We start from the raw sequence: 15,907 nt of genomic DNA, 5'->3' as shown, positions 1-15,907 counted from the left end.
GGAAACTTGGGTGGAAACAACCCTCAGTACCTGTTTTTCTAAATAATACATGAAATCTTGCTCCTGTTTCCTTGTGAATCCAAGAACTAATTTATCACATAGATCTGTTTCTGGCTGTCATGCATTGCAGGGCTAAGAACGTGAGCCATCTCATCCCCAGCAAATTGTATATCCCCTTTGGTATGTTCTCTAATAACCAGGCAGAGAAGTTGTTAAATAACATGGGTGGGAAATGGTGCCAGAGCAAGATGTCAGGTTATTTACTGTGGTATTGAAGTCTCTTAAGAGGGTGGAGGTGGTTCCTTGACTAAGCTGGAGATGGCACTGAGAGGACAAGCACACCTGCCCTTACAAATGCTAGGGCAACCAGCTGAAAAATGAATTAAGTCAAAGGGGATGTGACAGCTTTTAAGCAAGGGGAAAGGTCGAATTAAAATTCTACCTCATCAGAGTGATACACGTATATATGAGGTGTGATCAACATACAGTGAATGTTTAAATAAAAAATTTATTACATTAAAAGACATTGCCATTAGTTCCCCTCAAAGTACTCCCCCTCGCTTCCAACACACTTATCCCATCGTTCTTGCCACTTTCTGAAGCAGTTCTGGAAGTCCTCTTTCATGAGTGTCTTTACAGTTGCGCTGTTGTGACTGCCTCCATGTCCTGAATCAATTAAAAGCATTTACCTTTCTTGGTCATTTTGACTTTGGGGAAGAGCCAGAAGTCACACAGTGCCAGATCCGGTGAATAAGGTGGATGAGGACACACTGTAATGTTCTTATTTGACAGAAATTGCCATACCAGAAGTGTGTGACATGGAGCCTTTCCATTGTGATAAAAAAATATGTTGAATGTGCTGCTGAGGGCCATCCACTGGAAAGGCAGGGATCTTCAATACGGGAAGCAGCGCGTCAAACCTTAGCAACAGTGTGTGACAAGTTTCAACTTGTTCGGTGCAGTCAGATGTGAGCAACAGTTGAGAGGCGTGTTTTAAAGTGCCATAAATCATGGATCACGAACAACTCATTAACATGAAATGGGTAAATGGTTTCATCCTCCATCATGACAACACTTCATGTAACACATCACTTCTGGAAATATGGCAATTTCTGTCAAAACATTAACAGTGTGTCCTCATCCACCTATTCACCGGATCTGGCACCGTGCGACTTCTGGCTCTTCCCCAAAGTCAAAATGACCACAAAAGGTAAATGTTTTGAATCGATTCAGGACATCAAGGCAGCCATGACAGCACAACTAAGGTATGAAAAAGGACTTCCAGAACTGCTTCAGAAAGTGGCAAGAACGATGAGATAAGGGTTCAAAGCAAGAGGGCGTATTTTGAGGGGGATTAATGACAATGTGTCTTTTGCTGTAATAATTTTTTGAAATTTAAAACATTCATCGTATTTTTTTATCACACCGCATACGTAAAAACCACCATGTTTGAGTTGTTTCCTAGTTACTTTGAGAGTGTAGGATACAACCCAGGTCTTTGATTTTTTTTCCTATCCCCGTAGGCATTGGGCAAATCACTTAAAACTTTGAGCCTGTTTCAACTGCAAAACAGATTGAACTATTTCCATCTCAGTCCCCTTATTGCTCCAAATAGCCATGATTTTTAGTGCATTCATTTTGAGTATGAATGCATAAAGTTTGAGGGCTTAAATTTATATTAATTTTTAACAACAAATTGAAGAAAGGGGAATCCCCCATTGTCCCCCAGTTTTCTTACAGGAGTTTCAATTTCATATCTTTCCCTGTCTGTCAACAAGCATGTCGTTTTACATGGCTCTACTACAGTACATGAAAATTATGTATTGTGTAAAGCAGAGCATTTGGGAGAAGTTACTAGGAGCTATCTCATTTTTATGCAATAATAAGAACGTGCTATGGAAAAGATACAATACTGGATTCACTATATTTGAAATGAGACGCTGAAGTTTAACTAAATCCCTCCCAACTTTTATTTTTGATCCTTCACATTTAATACTAGTTTGGGATTTTAGAGAGTTGGTGCTGACAGTGTGAAACTCCTATTGCCCGCAGTTAAATTGAAGCTTTGCTGTCTCATGTGAACAGACAATGAAGCTGGGATTATACCTTGTTAAAACCTCATTTCAGAAATCATTCCCCTCCACCCCCAAGCACTACCACACACCGTCTCCCCACCTGGTTTCAGCGACTGTTTTTCTCCGCAGGGCAAACCTGGCTGGAACAACAACAATTGACTTCTTAATGATTTGCACTTTAGAGGGCTTAATGTCTTTACAAATAAAAAAATCCACTGTGTAATAACAAGCTAAAATGAACGCAGGGCCTTCTTTGAAGAAATCATGCTGAATTATAATGTGGCTTATGGTAATAATATTTCTTTGATCAGTACGGTAAGGAAAATTCTGTGTTTAGTAGAAAACAATGTCTAAATGTAATAGTAATTATAAAACTTTATAAATGTCTTAATATTAGGCTGGACCATATAAAATCGCCAATGTAGGTTTTTATCTACAAAATGGCAGTTTCACCTGCTTCAACCTAATAATTCTGCATTCTCTAGTCCAAGTTATAAGCTCATAATAGCAGTTTTCTGAGTGAGTGTGAAATGGTGGAACTTTCTATTTACCAGGCTGACCTATACCGGGGGTGCCAAAAAAAATGTATACACATGACTTGAACTCAAGGGTGAATTAGTGAAAGTTAATCCCATGATCACCTATAATAATAAAAATATCTTTTGTTATCGGTATATATTGAGTATTATGATTTTAATACAGTTTTTTCCTTTCTTAAAATATGTATACTTTTTTTTTTGGCACCTTCTGTATTATTCAACAAAGCCTGATTAAAATGCAAATCCAAAACTAGCAAGTATTTAACAGCCTGACTTTTAAAATATATTGTGGTAAAACAGGTAGTTAAGCTAGTTCGCTTATTTTCACGTTTTCTCATTTAGCACCTAAAAGTTTCTTATATATATTTTTTACATGTGTTCAGGAGTAAAAAGTGTTATGGTGGGAGGGGAAATTCCTGAATTTTCAATTGTACTTTACATAAAACTGAGACTGTACTGCAGACAATGTCCCCCTACATGAGCCATTTGAAAGGCAGGAAAGGCCACCCAGCGGACGCTCTTTGACATTCAGGATTAAATAACTAAAAAATATCCCCTCTCACTGAGCTAAAATCTGTCTTCCTGTAATTTCACCCCCCTGGCCCTGCCTCTACTCCTTGAAGTAAAATAGAATAAATCTAACCCTCTTCCAAGTAAAAGACCTTTGCATATTTCAAAACTGGTACCCCTTGAGACTCTGCCACAGACCAGTTTCTCTCTTCCAATATCTCTTTTGATGAACTGGAGGTAAAGGACTATCCCTTTCCTACTTTTGAGGTTTAGACCACCAGAAAGTGCTAATATTTTCTCTAACGGTAAAATCCAGTCCCTCCGCAACGAACTGCATGCGTTTAGTCAAGACACAACACCTCTAGACCTCAGAAATCACCTGTCTAAAGTAAGGAGGGTTGTTCGATGATGACCTCCAGGTCTTATCGAGCACAGGCATTTTATAATTATATGATAGATGCAAACTCCATAAAATGAATGTTAATATTTTCATGGCGTGAAATGGGGAGCAAGCAGGTGTAATTCACCACACAGTACTTGTCAAAGCTCAGTCATTTGCATACTGGCACCACAATTTTTACCATTTCTGAGTACCACCTGTACTATTATTACTTAAAAGCTTTCTTTGAATCAACTTACTTATTCCACTTGAATAATTTATCTGAAAAGGAAAATATTATATCAGCATAAACGCAAAACCTTTGTCTTTTGTCACCGAAAAGATAATCTTAAACAGATATTTTACTGGTTATGTTTACACTTAAATACATACTATTTTAAAGAACATTATTTTAAAAGGTCTGCACACCATCCAAAAATCATCTGAAGGATCTCACACAGTAGCCTGGGTAAAGCTATTTGGGGAAGATGGCGCTAAAGGGAAGGTGTATATCCTGCTACCTGGAGTTTCAGGGACCTTGTCTTCTTAGAAACTATTCCTGGGTCAAGACCAGTTTAGAACTCAAGAGCGAATTAGTGAAAGTTAATCCCATGATCACCTATAATAATAAAAAGCCAACATTTGTTGAGCACTTAATATGCCCATGGGCTTTTCATCCTTTTGAATCACATTGTCTAACTCCTGAAGTTAATATTACAGTAGTGTGGGGATCCAGGTCCAGGGAAATGAAAGAAACTTCTGCTTCAGCAAAAATTAACAAAGTATCTTGTCAAGAAATTGGGAAAAGATAAACTAAATGCTTTTAGCTTGCTTGTTAGGGAAAAGATAAACTAAATGTTTTATGGCTTGCTTGCTAGGGAAGAGATAAGCTCAATGCTTTATGGCTTGCTTGCTAGGGAAGAGATAAGTTAGGTATGCTGTTAGAGAAAAATAAATAAGTCCTGATTTATAGTTCGTTAGAAGAAAATAAACTTGCCAAGTTTTATGACTAGCTAGAAAATAAGTTGACTCTGTTTGTTAAAGTTTTTTTCCCTTTTTACTCACTAACCGCTTTTTTTTGCTTCTGTATCCAGCCTAAGCTATATATTTCCCCACTAGCCAAGACTCGAGGTCCGCTCTCTTTCTCTCTCCCCAATGAGACGGACCCCCGAGCTCGGGAATAAAGTCTTTGAAATGAAGACCCTTTGTCTCGGTTTTTGTTAATTACCTGAACCCCAACAGTAGAACACTTTACCAATGAAATCGATATATATAATCTTGGGCCAGAGTTGATCAAACAACTCCTACAGATCATTCTTCTGGGAAAAAATAAAATTGCCTCGGGCTGTAGGACAAGGTACTAAATGGCGTAGAGATTGGAGGTTTGTCCTAGGGATGTCGTCACTGTGGACAAGAATCCAAAAGACTCAAAACAAAAGACTCTACTTGGAGATCAGTGTTCTCATAATGGGAGATGTACGTGTAAAAATTATTCCATTTTGAGTCCTCCCCTCCTCTTCTCCAGAGTTCTCCACACCACCAAAATGAAAAGTACACACAGAGATTTAACGCAAATGACCTATAAACTTTTCCATGATGCAAGTTATCGAGCTGCATAGAGAACGGCCCTCATGTCTGATAGGCTGTGTTATGTTTGCATGTTATCCTGTTGTGGTTTCCTGTCAATCGTGAGCCTTGGGGAAACTTTTCAAAGACCTCTGTGGTTGAGTCTCAGAAATTTCAGGAAGTACCAACATCAGATGGCTGCTGTACAGAGTTACTTACTCTCTGAACTTTACCCACCTCCTCCTGTGTGTGTGCTTTGGATGGGTCTTCCTCCTCATCAAAAAAAAACAACACCCCACATGCCCCAGGACACTAGCTTTAAAATTATGGTCTAGGTAGGCAGTTCTCAAATTAATGGACACCAGAATTTACCCAGGGAGGCTGCCTGGGCCCCACCCAGGCCTATGAAATTAGAGTTCATCAAGGTGGAGTCTAGGAATCCACATCAAAGTTTTGAGAACCACCAATTTGGTTTCATTCCCTCATTTACCAAAAGAGGAAACTGAGGCCCAGAAAAGAGAAGTGAGTGACTCATCTAAGATCCAACTGTGTCAGAGTCTAGACTGGAATGTTCTTTACAGCTTCTTTTGGGGAAAGCAAATCCTCAGGATATTCCAAAGCCTGTTCCGGCCTAGTTGGACTGTATTTTGTCAAGAGTTTGACATCCTTCACCACGTGATACTTTTTAATGTTTCCCATTATGCCCGTTTATTTAGACCAGGACCAGTTTCCTTGCAATGAAATCCTTCTACTTCTCTCCCCTAAACAGCAGGTGATGGCACCATGAGTTGTCCTAATGATGGCCAGCATCACCAGAAATCCAAAACCAGCAGGAACCAGTCCTCCAGGGCCTAGAGTTTGCTATGCTTTCCAAAAGCCAAACTTGTAAAATCCAACCCAAAAAGGATGAAGTTAGACACGTGAAGAGAGGCAGCAAGGAGTAGTGGTTCAGAACACAGGCTTTAGTGCAGCTCTGGGTTCAAGCCGGTTTTGCCATTTCGGTTTTCTCACCTGCCCAATGGGGATAAAATTACTGCAGTATCCATTTCCCAGCGTAGCTGTGAGAAGAAAATGGGAGATTGTGAAACTAGACCCTAATAATTTTTTTTCTAGTTTTAAGTCTTTCAGGAGATAACAACAGACCTCCTCACAGCACTCCGGAGACCACCAGACAAACTGATCAGACTAGTCCCAGAGGCTGAAGCGGGCACAGTTAGCAGCTAAATGACCCTAAACTGACCTCCAGAGCACAGCGGAACCAAAATTCATGGAACTCAAGTAGCAGAGAGGCTACTTTTACTACCCGGTGCCCAATAAGAAGCAAGGGTCCATCAACAAGGAAGATTCAACACAGAAACCAAATTTGAACACACATAGGACTGACGAATCAAACTCTGCCATATTGGAATTTCTTTGCTCTCTGTGGCTCCTTCCACATTCCTAACCTTAGATGGCTTAGTTTCAAGACTACCCAATCAAACCCCTTGAATTAGAATAAATAAATATGTATAACCTCTCCTTACAATCAGCCTCTTAAAACTGATCCCAAGCCTTTGTCAGAGGAGACTAATTTGAGCCTCGCCACCGGTATGGTCTCCTAGTTTGGCTGGCCAGACCAATAAGTCCATTTCTCTGTGAAAACCTGATGCCTCAGACTTTTGGCTTTTCTGTAAGGAAGGCAAGGAGCTCACCGCTTTTGTTTGGTAACAATTGTATGAAAAACACTTTGCCCAATGCCTGGTTCATAGTAAATAATAAATGTTGGCTGGTGTTGTTATTGAAGATGATGATGCTAGTCCAAGATAGTGTACCTGAGAAAACTTGGGAAACATCCAAACCCATCCAATGAGTGTATCTAAATACAAAGGAAGCAATAACTTAACCAACTGCAATATAATTCTAGCTGAGGCAACAGTGGGTTAACAAAATAGGCAGTCAACTTGCAGTTAAGCAAAAAGCAAGCCACTCAGTCCTTCAATAAACTGTGGGTGAACCCCTACCAGGTGCCAGGCTCAGAGCTCAGTGCTTTGCCCGAATCTCATTTTCTCTTACAACAACCTACTGAGGGGCTACTACGAACATCATCCATGTTTTAAAGATGGAGAAATTTAGGTTCAGAGATGTTGTCCAAGACGACACAATCAATTTATAATGGAAACAGGATATCCACCCAGATCTGTCTGACCCCAGCGATGACACCCCCACTTGTGAGATGACAAACTCAAACTCACTGCCAACTGGCCTTGTCTCTTCTGCGACTCTCTAAAAGCATTAACACTTTTCTCATAACCCGTCCAGTTTTTTTAAATGATTTTTTTAAGAGGAAGGAGAGCTTAGAAAATAATTTCTCTTTACAGAATTCTACGACTGGCATTCCATAGTCATTTCCCAGACATTTGTGCAGATGGAAACGTTCACTGATGACATTCCAAGTCGGAAATAGCAGCTCTGTGTTTTTATATCATTTTGTTGGTGTTTTCAGCCAACCCCTCCTTACAAAACAGTTCTCACAGTCATCCCTAATGAACTGTAATTATTGCCCCAAGTAATGTAGCTTAACAACAAAGGGTGAGCAAGTGGGTGGGTTGGTAAAGGATCCCACTGTGATAGTATCTGTTGCAAACACGTTGCAACCCAGCTGAAGACATAACAGCAATACTTGTTATGAACCAAAGCAAGGGGCTGGTGGGTGTGAAGCACCAGGAAATCCGCATATATCAGAATAGCTGACTTACTGATGGCAGCCATGCTTATGCCCAAAGTAAGATCTGTGCAAGTCTCCTCTCTTCCTAGAATTGTTGTAGCAAGATTATTTGTTCTTCATCGCCACGCACTTTGAAAGGAAATTTTATGATTTCCCATTTAATTTCCCAAGGTAAGGTCTGTAAACCAGGGGAAGGTGGATAGTTGATAAACACACCTGAAAAAAAGCAAGCCAATTTGTTCTACTGTGACCTAAGGTGTTCCAGGTCAATGCAACTGGAGTGTCCCGCTGTCAGGGTAGTTAGAGATAGAACACACTGGGCGGCTTCATAGTCTGAAATGAACTGTAACTTATTTATACATGATTTACCTTCTCAGGATCAAGAAGCAGAGTTTCGAGCACCAGGCTCCTCTGACAAGGCAACTCCCTCTACTCCAACAGGCGTCAGTTCCTTGACAATGGGCGTTTCCTGCCGGAGGGGGAGGAGTTGGGCTGTTTTCAGACCCACTTTGGCCTGAGGCAGAATCTCTAGTCAGGAGGTGTTATATTTACCACCCACCTGGGAAAGCAGCACGTTCTAGGTCCAGCGCAGGCTCCTATGTGTGCCTCCAGCGCCCTCTACAGGACGTTGTTAAGAATTGGATGAAGGAAACTAGGACAAAACTGTCCCATATACCTAGGACTGAGGGGGGACTTTTAGTGCTGAAACTGGGGAAGTCCCCGGCAAGCTGAGACAAGCCCACCACCTCATTAAATAAAGGAGGCCCTAAAGCTGGGTGTAGGGAGTGTGACAGGGACCCTGCACCAAAAATCCGTCATCCTTTTATGGTTGAAATCCAGGAATGGGGCATGGTGAGGAGAGTACAGACCAGGATTCTAAGGAAAGGAGTGTAGGGGCCACCTAGGGGAGAGAAGTAAGCTATTGAATAAAGAGTCCCTTTGCCCTGAGTCAAAGCCCATGGGCCCTAAAGCAGAGGAATGTGTCAGATTCTGCAGCCCAGGCTGGGGAAAGGGCAGGGGTTGGTGACTTACATGTTTTCTTGTGAGTTGTGAATCATTCTTTTGACTTTAATTCCCTTAACAAACAACTACTGAACACCTATTCTAAGAATCGTTCTAAGCACCAGTAATAAAGATCCAGTACAACTGGGCCCCTGCTTTTCCTTTGATAGAGAGGGTGCCTATACAGTCAGAGTCCAGCGGGTAAGTACCGCACGAATGAGAACCTTTGCACAAATGTGCCCTGGAAGTACCCTTACCCAACTGAGCAGAGGGGAGCTCCTTTTCATGGGCACCCGAGCGCAGCAGGAACCAGTTGGCAGGAGTCAAGCCCAGGACCGGGTGAGGGGAGCCCAAGAGGAAGAGCTGGTCATCTGAAAACCCTGCTAGGCCCCCAAAGAAGCTAGACCACCTGGCCCCCCAGATGCTGAAAGACAGAACATGAAAGAAGAAGCAATCAAATTTCCAATCACAAGGAGACTGATGAAATAAATTATGATATTAAAGGTATTTTGTGTGTTGAAGGTGAAAAAGATTATGTAGCAGCATGGAACAAGGCATCTACTATCCGATTAGGTTTTTTCAGAAAGTAAATGTACATTGGGACTGCGGACAATTGAATATGCATCTAGACAGACTGGAAGGGAAAACACAGAACCTGGATCTAGGGTGTTTCTGCTAACATTAGGGGTGACATTTTATGCTTCTCTTTTCGAGGCTGGGTTTAATATAGCCCAATCATTTTATAATAAACAAGGGGAAATATCTTTAATGTTTTAAAGTTCACATGTACTACACTCTAATGAAAACTATAGTTAAAATAAAAAGGAAAGAAAAACACTACTGCTATAAGTTAAACCTGTTACAAAAGGAAAAAGGAACCACCCCGGATTAACACATTTGAAGTTACCCAGGAAGAAAAGAAACAAAAGTTTGTACAGGGAAATTAAATCTCCTCTCAGTTCATAAGGCTTAATTACTTTGTCCATCTTCCCACCCTACTGGTGCCAGAGGTGGCGCCGGAACACCCAGGCCAAAGAATGCAGATTAGCTGAGCTGCCCCAGGCAGGCTGGGAGACGTAATAAGAGGCTGGTGTCCTTCCAAGAGATGATCTTTGAAGGATAACAAATACAGGCTGCCATCGAAATGAAGAGATGGAGACTGATTCAACAATGGGGCTGGGCTGAGTGGTGGCTTCCTACAGCACTCAGGGTGTGTGTGGATGACTAAGGAGGGACAGCCGAGAGGCCAACAAGGACAGGTTCCCAGATGCTGAGGGTCCAGTGCCAAGGAGAGGCAGCCACCCAGCCCCTCACATGCACCACAGGCTTCACCCACTCCCCTCAGAGGTACTTCAGAAAAGGTGTGAGATTATTTATGTAAGTTTTAAACAGGCTGCTTCCTGATCACTCAGTTTCCGAATTCTAGGGACACCAGTGATGCCCCATCATGTTAAGCTGTCTCCCCAGCACCTATCTCAGGACCCAAGGCCTCTCCCTGGGGAACCCTGGATTGAGGAGAAGGAAGTGGGTATTAGCTTGCAGGAAATTTGAATAGTTGTTGAATCAACTTCGTACCTGAGCTTTATCCATTTGGAAACCTGGTTCTGGGGTCAAGGGTGGCCACCTTGGGAGGTTGCCCAGCCCTTTGCTCCTTGTCATTTACCCCATTTGTTATACCCTAGAGAGGCAGAAACTAGAATATACCTGGGTAGAACCTTCTGGTCTCTTTCAAAAACTGACCCCTGCCAAGCCTGTAGGCTGAGTAAATTCCTACAATGCCAGCACCCTATGGGCAAAGATTTCTGCCCTCTCCTTTCTATCCCAGACCAGCAAGCTGCTCTGTCATAACCAGTCCCCCTGGCTGGGTAGCCCCTGATCCTCCGTCATGACCCTGACGTGATTTCAGCGCTCTCAGATCACTGGGGAATTTGCTATGAATGTCCCTTCCCAGCTCTCTCCCCAGCCTCTTCCTCAGAAATAAACAAACTACCTCTTCTCCAGAAGAGAAGATCATAGACAGAGGCCGAGGAGCCCATGATGGATTTTTATCACGTGTCTATTCAATATTACTGATAGCTTAATATCGGAGATGGGGCACACTCCTAGACGAGGGAGACAAGGACCCAGGCCCAAGGAGTGAGAATCTCGAGACAGAGGCGAGAAATGGACTGAAGGCCTCAGGCAGGGTCACATGTGTGGTCCCACGAGCCAGGGGAGCACAGGGGAGGGAGACACATGCTCCTGCGTGAGGACACCAGGGAAGGCTTCACGGAAGTGCAGCCTCTGAGCTGGCTCTGAAAGGGCAGATGGAGAGAAAAGCATTGCAGGAGGGAAGGCAGGCTCTTGTAGAAAGCGCAGAGCAGAGATGGAAAGGAATGGTGATAAGCCGGAAGTTGGGTGGGGGTGAGGGGCTGTTTGGAGGACTTCATCCCCAGGGTTCTGACTCCCAGCCCAGACTGAATCTCAGCCTCAGCCCACTCCTCCTGACTGGGAGGCATCAGAATGAGTCTTGGAATGTATTGGGGGGAGGGGAGGAGGGGCTGTGTGCAATGATCCTATAGCCTTGTTCTCTGTGCAGGCACTTTGGTTTTCAGTCCTGCTGGGATACCCAGTAGCCCTGAATTTGATCTCTGTCAAACAAAGGGAGGAGTACCCCTTCCCTCCCAGCAACCTTGATCCCCAGCCCCCAACCCCCAACCAAACCAAAACCCTTGGGAGGCAGGAGAGGGCCGCCATGAGGTCCCCTCCCCAGCAAGTCCCACATCTGACCTCCATGTCCCAGTCCCTTATTCTCAGCTCAACTAAGCCACACTACAGAGTCTTTCCCAAAGAGCCATGGAAATGGCAACCTGAATCCCCTGAGGCCATCCCAGTGTCAAACCCTCTGCCCCGCTGGGACCTTCACACTGCTGATTTTCAATGTAGAACCTATGGTCCCCAGAGCAGGGGCACTGGGCCATGGAATGTGCCCTGGGATGTGGCATCAGGGTTCCAACCTGAGGCTGCCTCAGTTTCCCCTAGCACTCCCTCCCCTCTCCACTGCCCCTTCATACAGTCCTTGTATTGTGCTTGTGTCCATGTCTGCCTGGACCAGGAGACTGCAATCCCCTGGAGAACATGGACCTCCCTCATTCTCCCCACCTTCCCTGGCCTGTTGCGAGTTGTCAGTGAAAGCAGCGAGGCTCTGGGAAAGAAGCCCCTCTCTTGGGAGCAGGTACTGCAATCAGGAGCTCTCGAAGGCCTCGGACTTTGAAGTAGGGAATCCCCAGCAGCCAGGAGAGTCCCATGGCTGTGCTGGGAGAGATCAGCAGATGGTGACTCAGTGCTGGGGAGCCCAGCTCCTGTCTTCTGTGACTGAAGGGCTCCACCCAGAGGACAGTCGGCTCAGATCTCCGTTCACAGGGACTTTTCTCTCCCAGGCATGGATGAACATCTGACCAGCTTTCCTGAGGAAACGAAGAAACCCCCAGTGCCTTTCCAGAATGGCTCCAAAGAATTACTCCTTTCTCCTGGAATAGCTGGTCCCCAGCCCTTGCTTCCAGCCCTAGGAGTGCCTTCTGTCTACAAATGAGAGCAAAATGAGAGGCAGCTCAGAATTCTGCCTCCCACCTCAGGGAGCTCTGAGAACCAAATGAAACAATCCGGGGAAGGGGACAAGCTACCAAAAAGTACAAGGTGTTGTTCAAACCCAAGGGGGTTTTTGGTTGTTGTCTACACGGCGAGAGGTGCTGTAAGAAAATTCTCCCCTCCTGTTCTCACTTCCTCTTCTCTCTCTCTACCCTTGGAAGGGGAAAATCCTGCAAAGATTAGCAGCTGATGGTTCAAAGTATCAAAACAACAGCCTTCTAGTTGCACTTTAACAGTATCTTCTGGTAGCAGCCACATGACTGAGCTCTGACGTTCCAGGCTCAAGACCTGAAAGAATGACTAAATCAAAACAAATTGCGTGGATGGAAATGCCCTCTAGTCCTACATGCCCTGTGCCACCATACTGCCCTGTCAAAGGGCCTCCATCCTGGGCATGGACGCCTCCAAATCAAGGACAAGCGCTGCCACCATATTTAGGCTGTTGTTAAGCTAGATTGCATGGGCCTACCACCTGCCGGTCCTCACTGGGGGCCAGGTGGTATTTTAATAGTACAGAGATCCCAGCAATGCCTTAATCCTCCCCAACCTTCTCCCCGCCACACACACAAGCTCCCGAGGGAGCCAGACCAAGGAACAGCAGCTAAGTGGGGGTCACAGTCTCTCAGCCATACCAGCACCCATAATGTCGCCAAACTCCGAGGACAGTTCTTCCATTTCCTGGGGTTAATAATAACACACACCTGTGTTATGTTGCCAGGCCCCGGGATGAACCAAACCGGGAGTGAATAATGAAGGACTAAGGAGAAGGAAGGACATGTTCAATGGGTTTGGGAGGTGGGGGGAAGTGATAAGCGAGGAAGTGTGGCTGGAAGGCACCAGCGTACTAGGCCTTGCCACATGCTGACTGAATGCTCCCCCCAGCCTGATGAACACCTACCCTGCCATCAAGGTGCAGCCCATATGTGCTCTCCTCTGTGAAGCTGGTCACAGCACCTCCCCTTCCAGATGGAGATGCTCCCGACCTGTGGTTTTAACAGTCTCGTGTCTCCTACCAACGAGTGTGGTCCCATCCTGAGTCACCATGGTATCCCCAGAGCCTGGCTCGTAATGGGTTTAAAGAAATATTTATGGACTTTCATCTTTGTGCCTCCAATGACTAACACACACAGCATATTATATTGGGTCGTCGGGAAAGTCATGACGTATTTTTCTATGTTTTTTTCAATGCAAAAATGCGTCATGACTTTCCCAACAACCCAAGAGAAGAGCGACTGGGTACATGTTCAATGAATGCGTGAATGAATGGGTGGTTGAATGAATACCAAGTGGTTATAGGGCTAGTATATGGCTAGACCTAAGGACAGGCACCCTACCTTACACTTACACCCCTTTTGTTCCCCATAGGTCTTCACAGTGAAGCACTTCGCTGAAAGGACTCTAGCCAACTCAATACTGGAGAATCGCTCATTGAACAGATATTCACTGAGCTCCTACCATGTGCCAGGATGTGCTATAGGCGCTGGGGCTCCATCAATGAGCAAAACACAAAACACCCCTGCTCTCAGAGAGTTTACATTCAGTGGGGAATGAAACTGTCTTTTGTGTCATATACACCCTTATTCTTTCCCTTCACACCTTCTCCTTGTCCACTCCAGAACCCTGGGCTTTAGCACTTTAAGGCACTAGGGACACCCTGCTTTCTTCCAAGAGAAACTGCGCTCTTCAGAAAGGATAACAGACAAGTGACTGGTGAAGGGCAATGAAGAGAGTGAAATGATGCCATCTCAGTCATCAGTGACAGGTTCACGGGAGTGGCACTTTTGCTTCCTGGTCCTCAAATCCCACTCTGCACCCACTGATAGTGTCTTCCACCTTAAGGTGGAAGGGCCTCCTATTTTAACTAAAATAAATGAAATAGATTCAGCTGTCATAATTGGATGACACCAAATGTCCTGATGGCCACCCTCGCTGTGAGCACCTTGCCCATCTTGGGCCTTTGGTGTGTCTCGGGTTTCCTCCTCAGGTGCATCACTTGCCTCTCTGGCTACCTGGTTTCCGGCAGGAAGATTGTTTAGCCTTGCACATGTTGTTTTACAAGCATTTGGAGAGGGGCTGCCAGCCTCCAGGATGACTGTCTGATGGAATGTGGTGCTGCTCTTAGGCAGCATTTCCCACTTTACTCGGTGGCATGAATCTCACTAGGCACTGGGAGTGGGCGCCAAAGACACCAAAACAAACCACTTACACAGAATGAGGGGGCATGCATCTGCCTTAGAGACCTGGTTTGTGTGGTTTTCCTCCAGAGCTAGGCACACACCATGCAGTCTCAACAAAGATTCATTTTGAGAAAAAAAAAGAAAAGATACGCAATGCATAAGAACTATTTAAAGTAAACATGTTAGGAATTGTTGCAAAGTGATCAATCCTTTCTTACAGCAAATGATCTTAAAAGAGTTTTCATGACGTGGATTTGTTAATGGTTTGAAGTCAGCTGCATCCTTCCTGGATTCACCTTTCCTATGTCCTCCCTAAAGTTGAGGGCCTGACAGCTCCTAAAAGTAGCAATCACTTACATAACTCTTTCATCCCCACAGCGCTAGAGAAGGGTGTCAGTACAATCCCTTACCAGGAGAAAGCCTTACAATTTCCACAATCAAAGGATGGTGTCAGCAAAGGGGGTCAAATACCAGGGGTGCCAAAAAAATGTACACATTTTAAGAAATGTTATCTATGCATTACTTTTCGGAGTTGAATTGATGTAGCAATGTGTAGTATGATGTTCGCTCAAAAGATGGCATTAATCAAATGAATGCTAGCGTCATTCATTATATTACAACTTTAATACAGTTTTGTCCTTTCATAAAACATGTATACATTTTTTTTGTCATCTCTGTATATAGTGATGGAAGGAGAACTGACTCTGGGTGGTGAACACACAATGCAATATAGAGATAATGTATTATAGAAATGTACACTTAAAACCTATGTAAGCTTACTAACCAATGTCACCCCAATAAATTTAATAAAGATTAAAAAAATACATTAAAAAAGAAACTATATACACTCCACATTTTACAGTTAAGTGATATCCTCTTCATTCTTTTTAAATTTCTGCCAGTAAAATTGAGCTTGGCAGGCCCGTTTTTGTCCTTACAATTCCAACTGATGAAATTGCCTCCAAAACACTAGCCATCATCATGAACGCAAGTCCCTAAGAAGGAACTGCAGAAGATGACTTTTCTGTCCCTCACTGGGGAAGGACAGGTAAATACTCCATCAGAAATCCAGTTCAAAGAATCAGATTTGGTAAGGTGATAGTTTGAAGATTTTCACAAGAATATAAATCTTGTTCTCCTGAGTAGCATGTGGACTTCTGTGAATATTCATCACTGTTCCCAGCTGGACTTGGATAAAATAAATCTGTCACAAAAGGGTCTGGTGAGATTCCTAAGGCCTTAGAAATGGTTGCCATGCCCTATAAAAAGAGCTCCCAAAGACAGTTGTAATTCTGACTGTTTTTCTCACTTAAGAATGGGTTGTCTGA

This window comes from Hipposideros armiger, unplaced genomic scaffold (genome assembly GCF_001890085.2).
Source record: "Hipposideros armiger isolate ML-2016 unplaced genomic scaffold, ASM189008v1 scaffold_40, whole genome shotgun sequence".
Lineage (NCBI taxonomy): Eukaryota > Metazoa > Chordata > Mammalia > Chiroptera > Hipposideridae > Hipposideros > Hipposideros armiger.
This window is presented reverse-complemented; position numbering follows the sequence as displayed.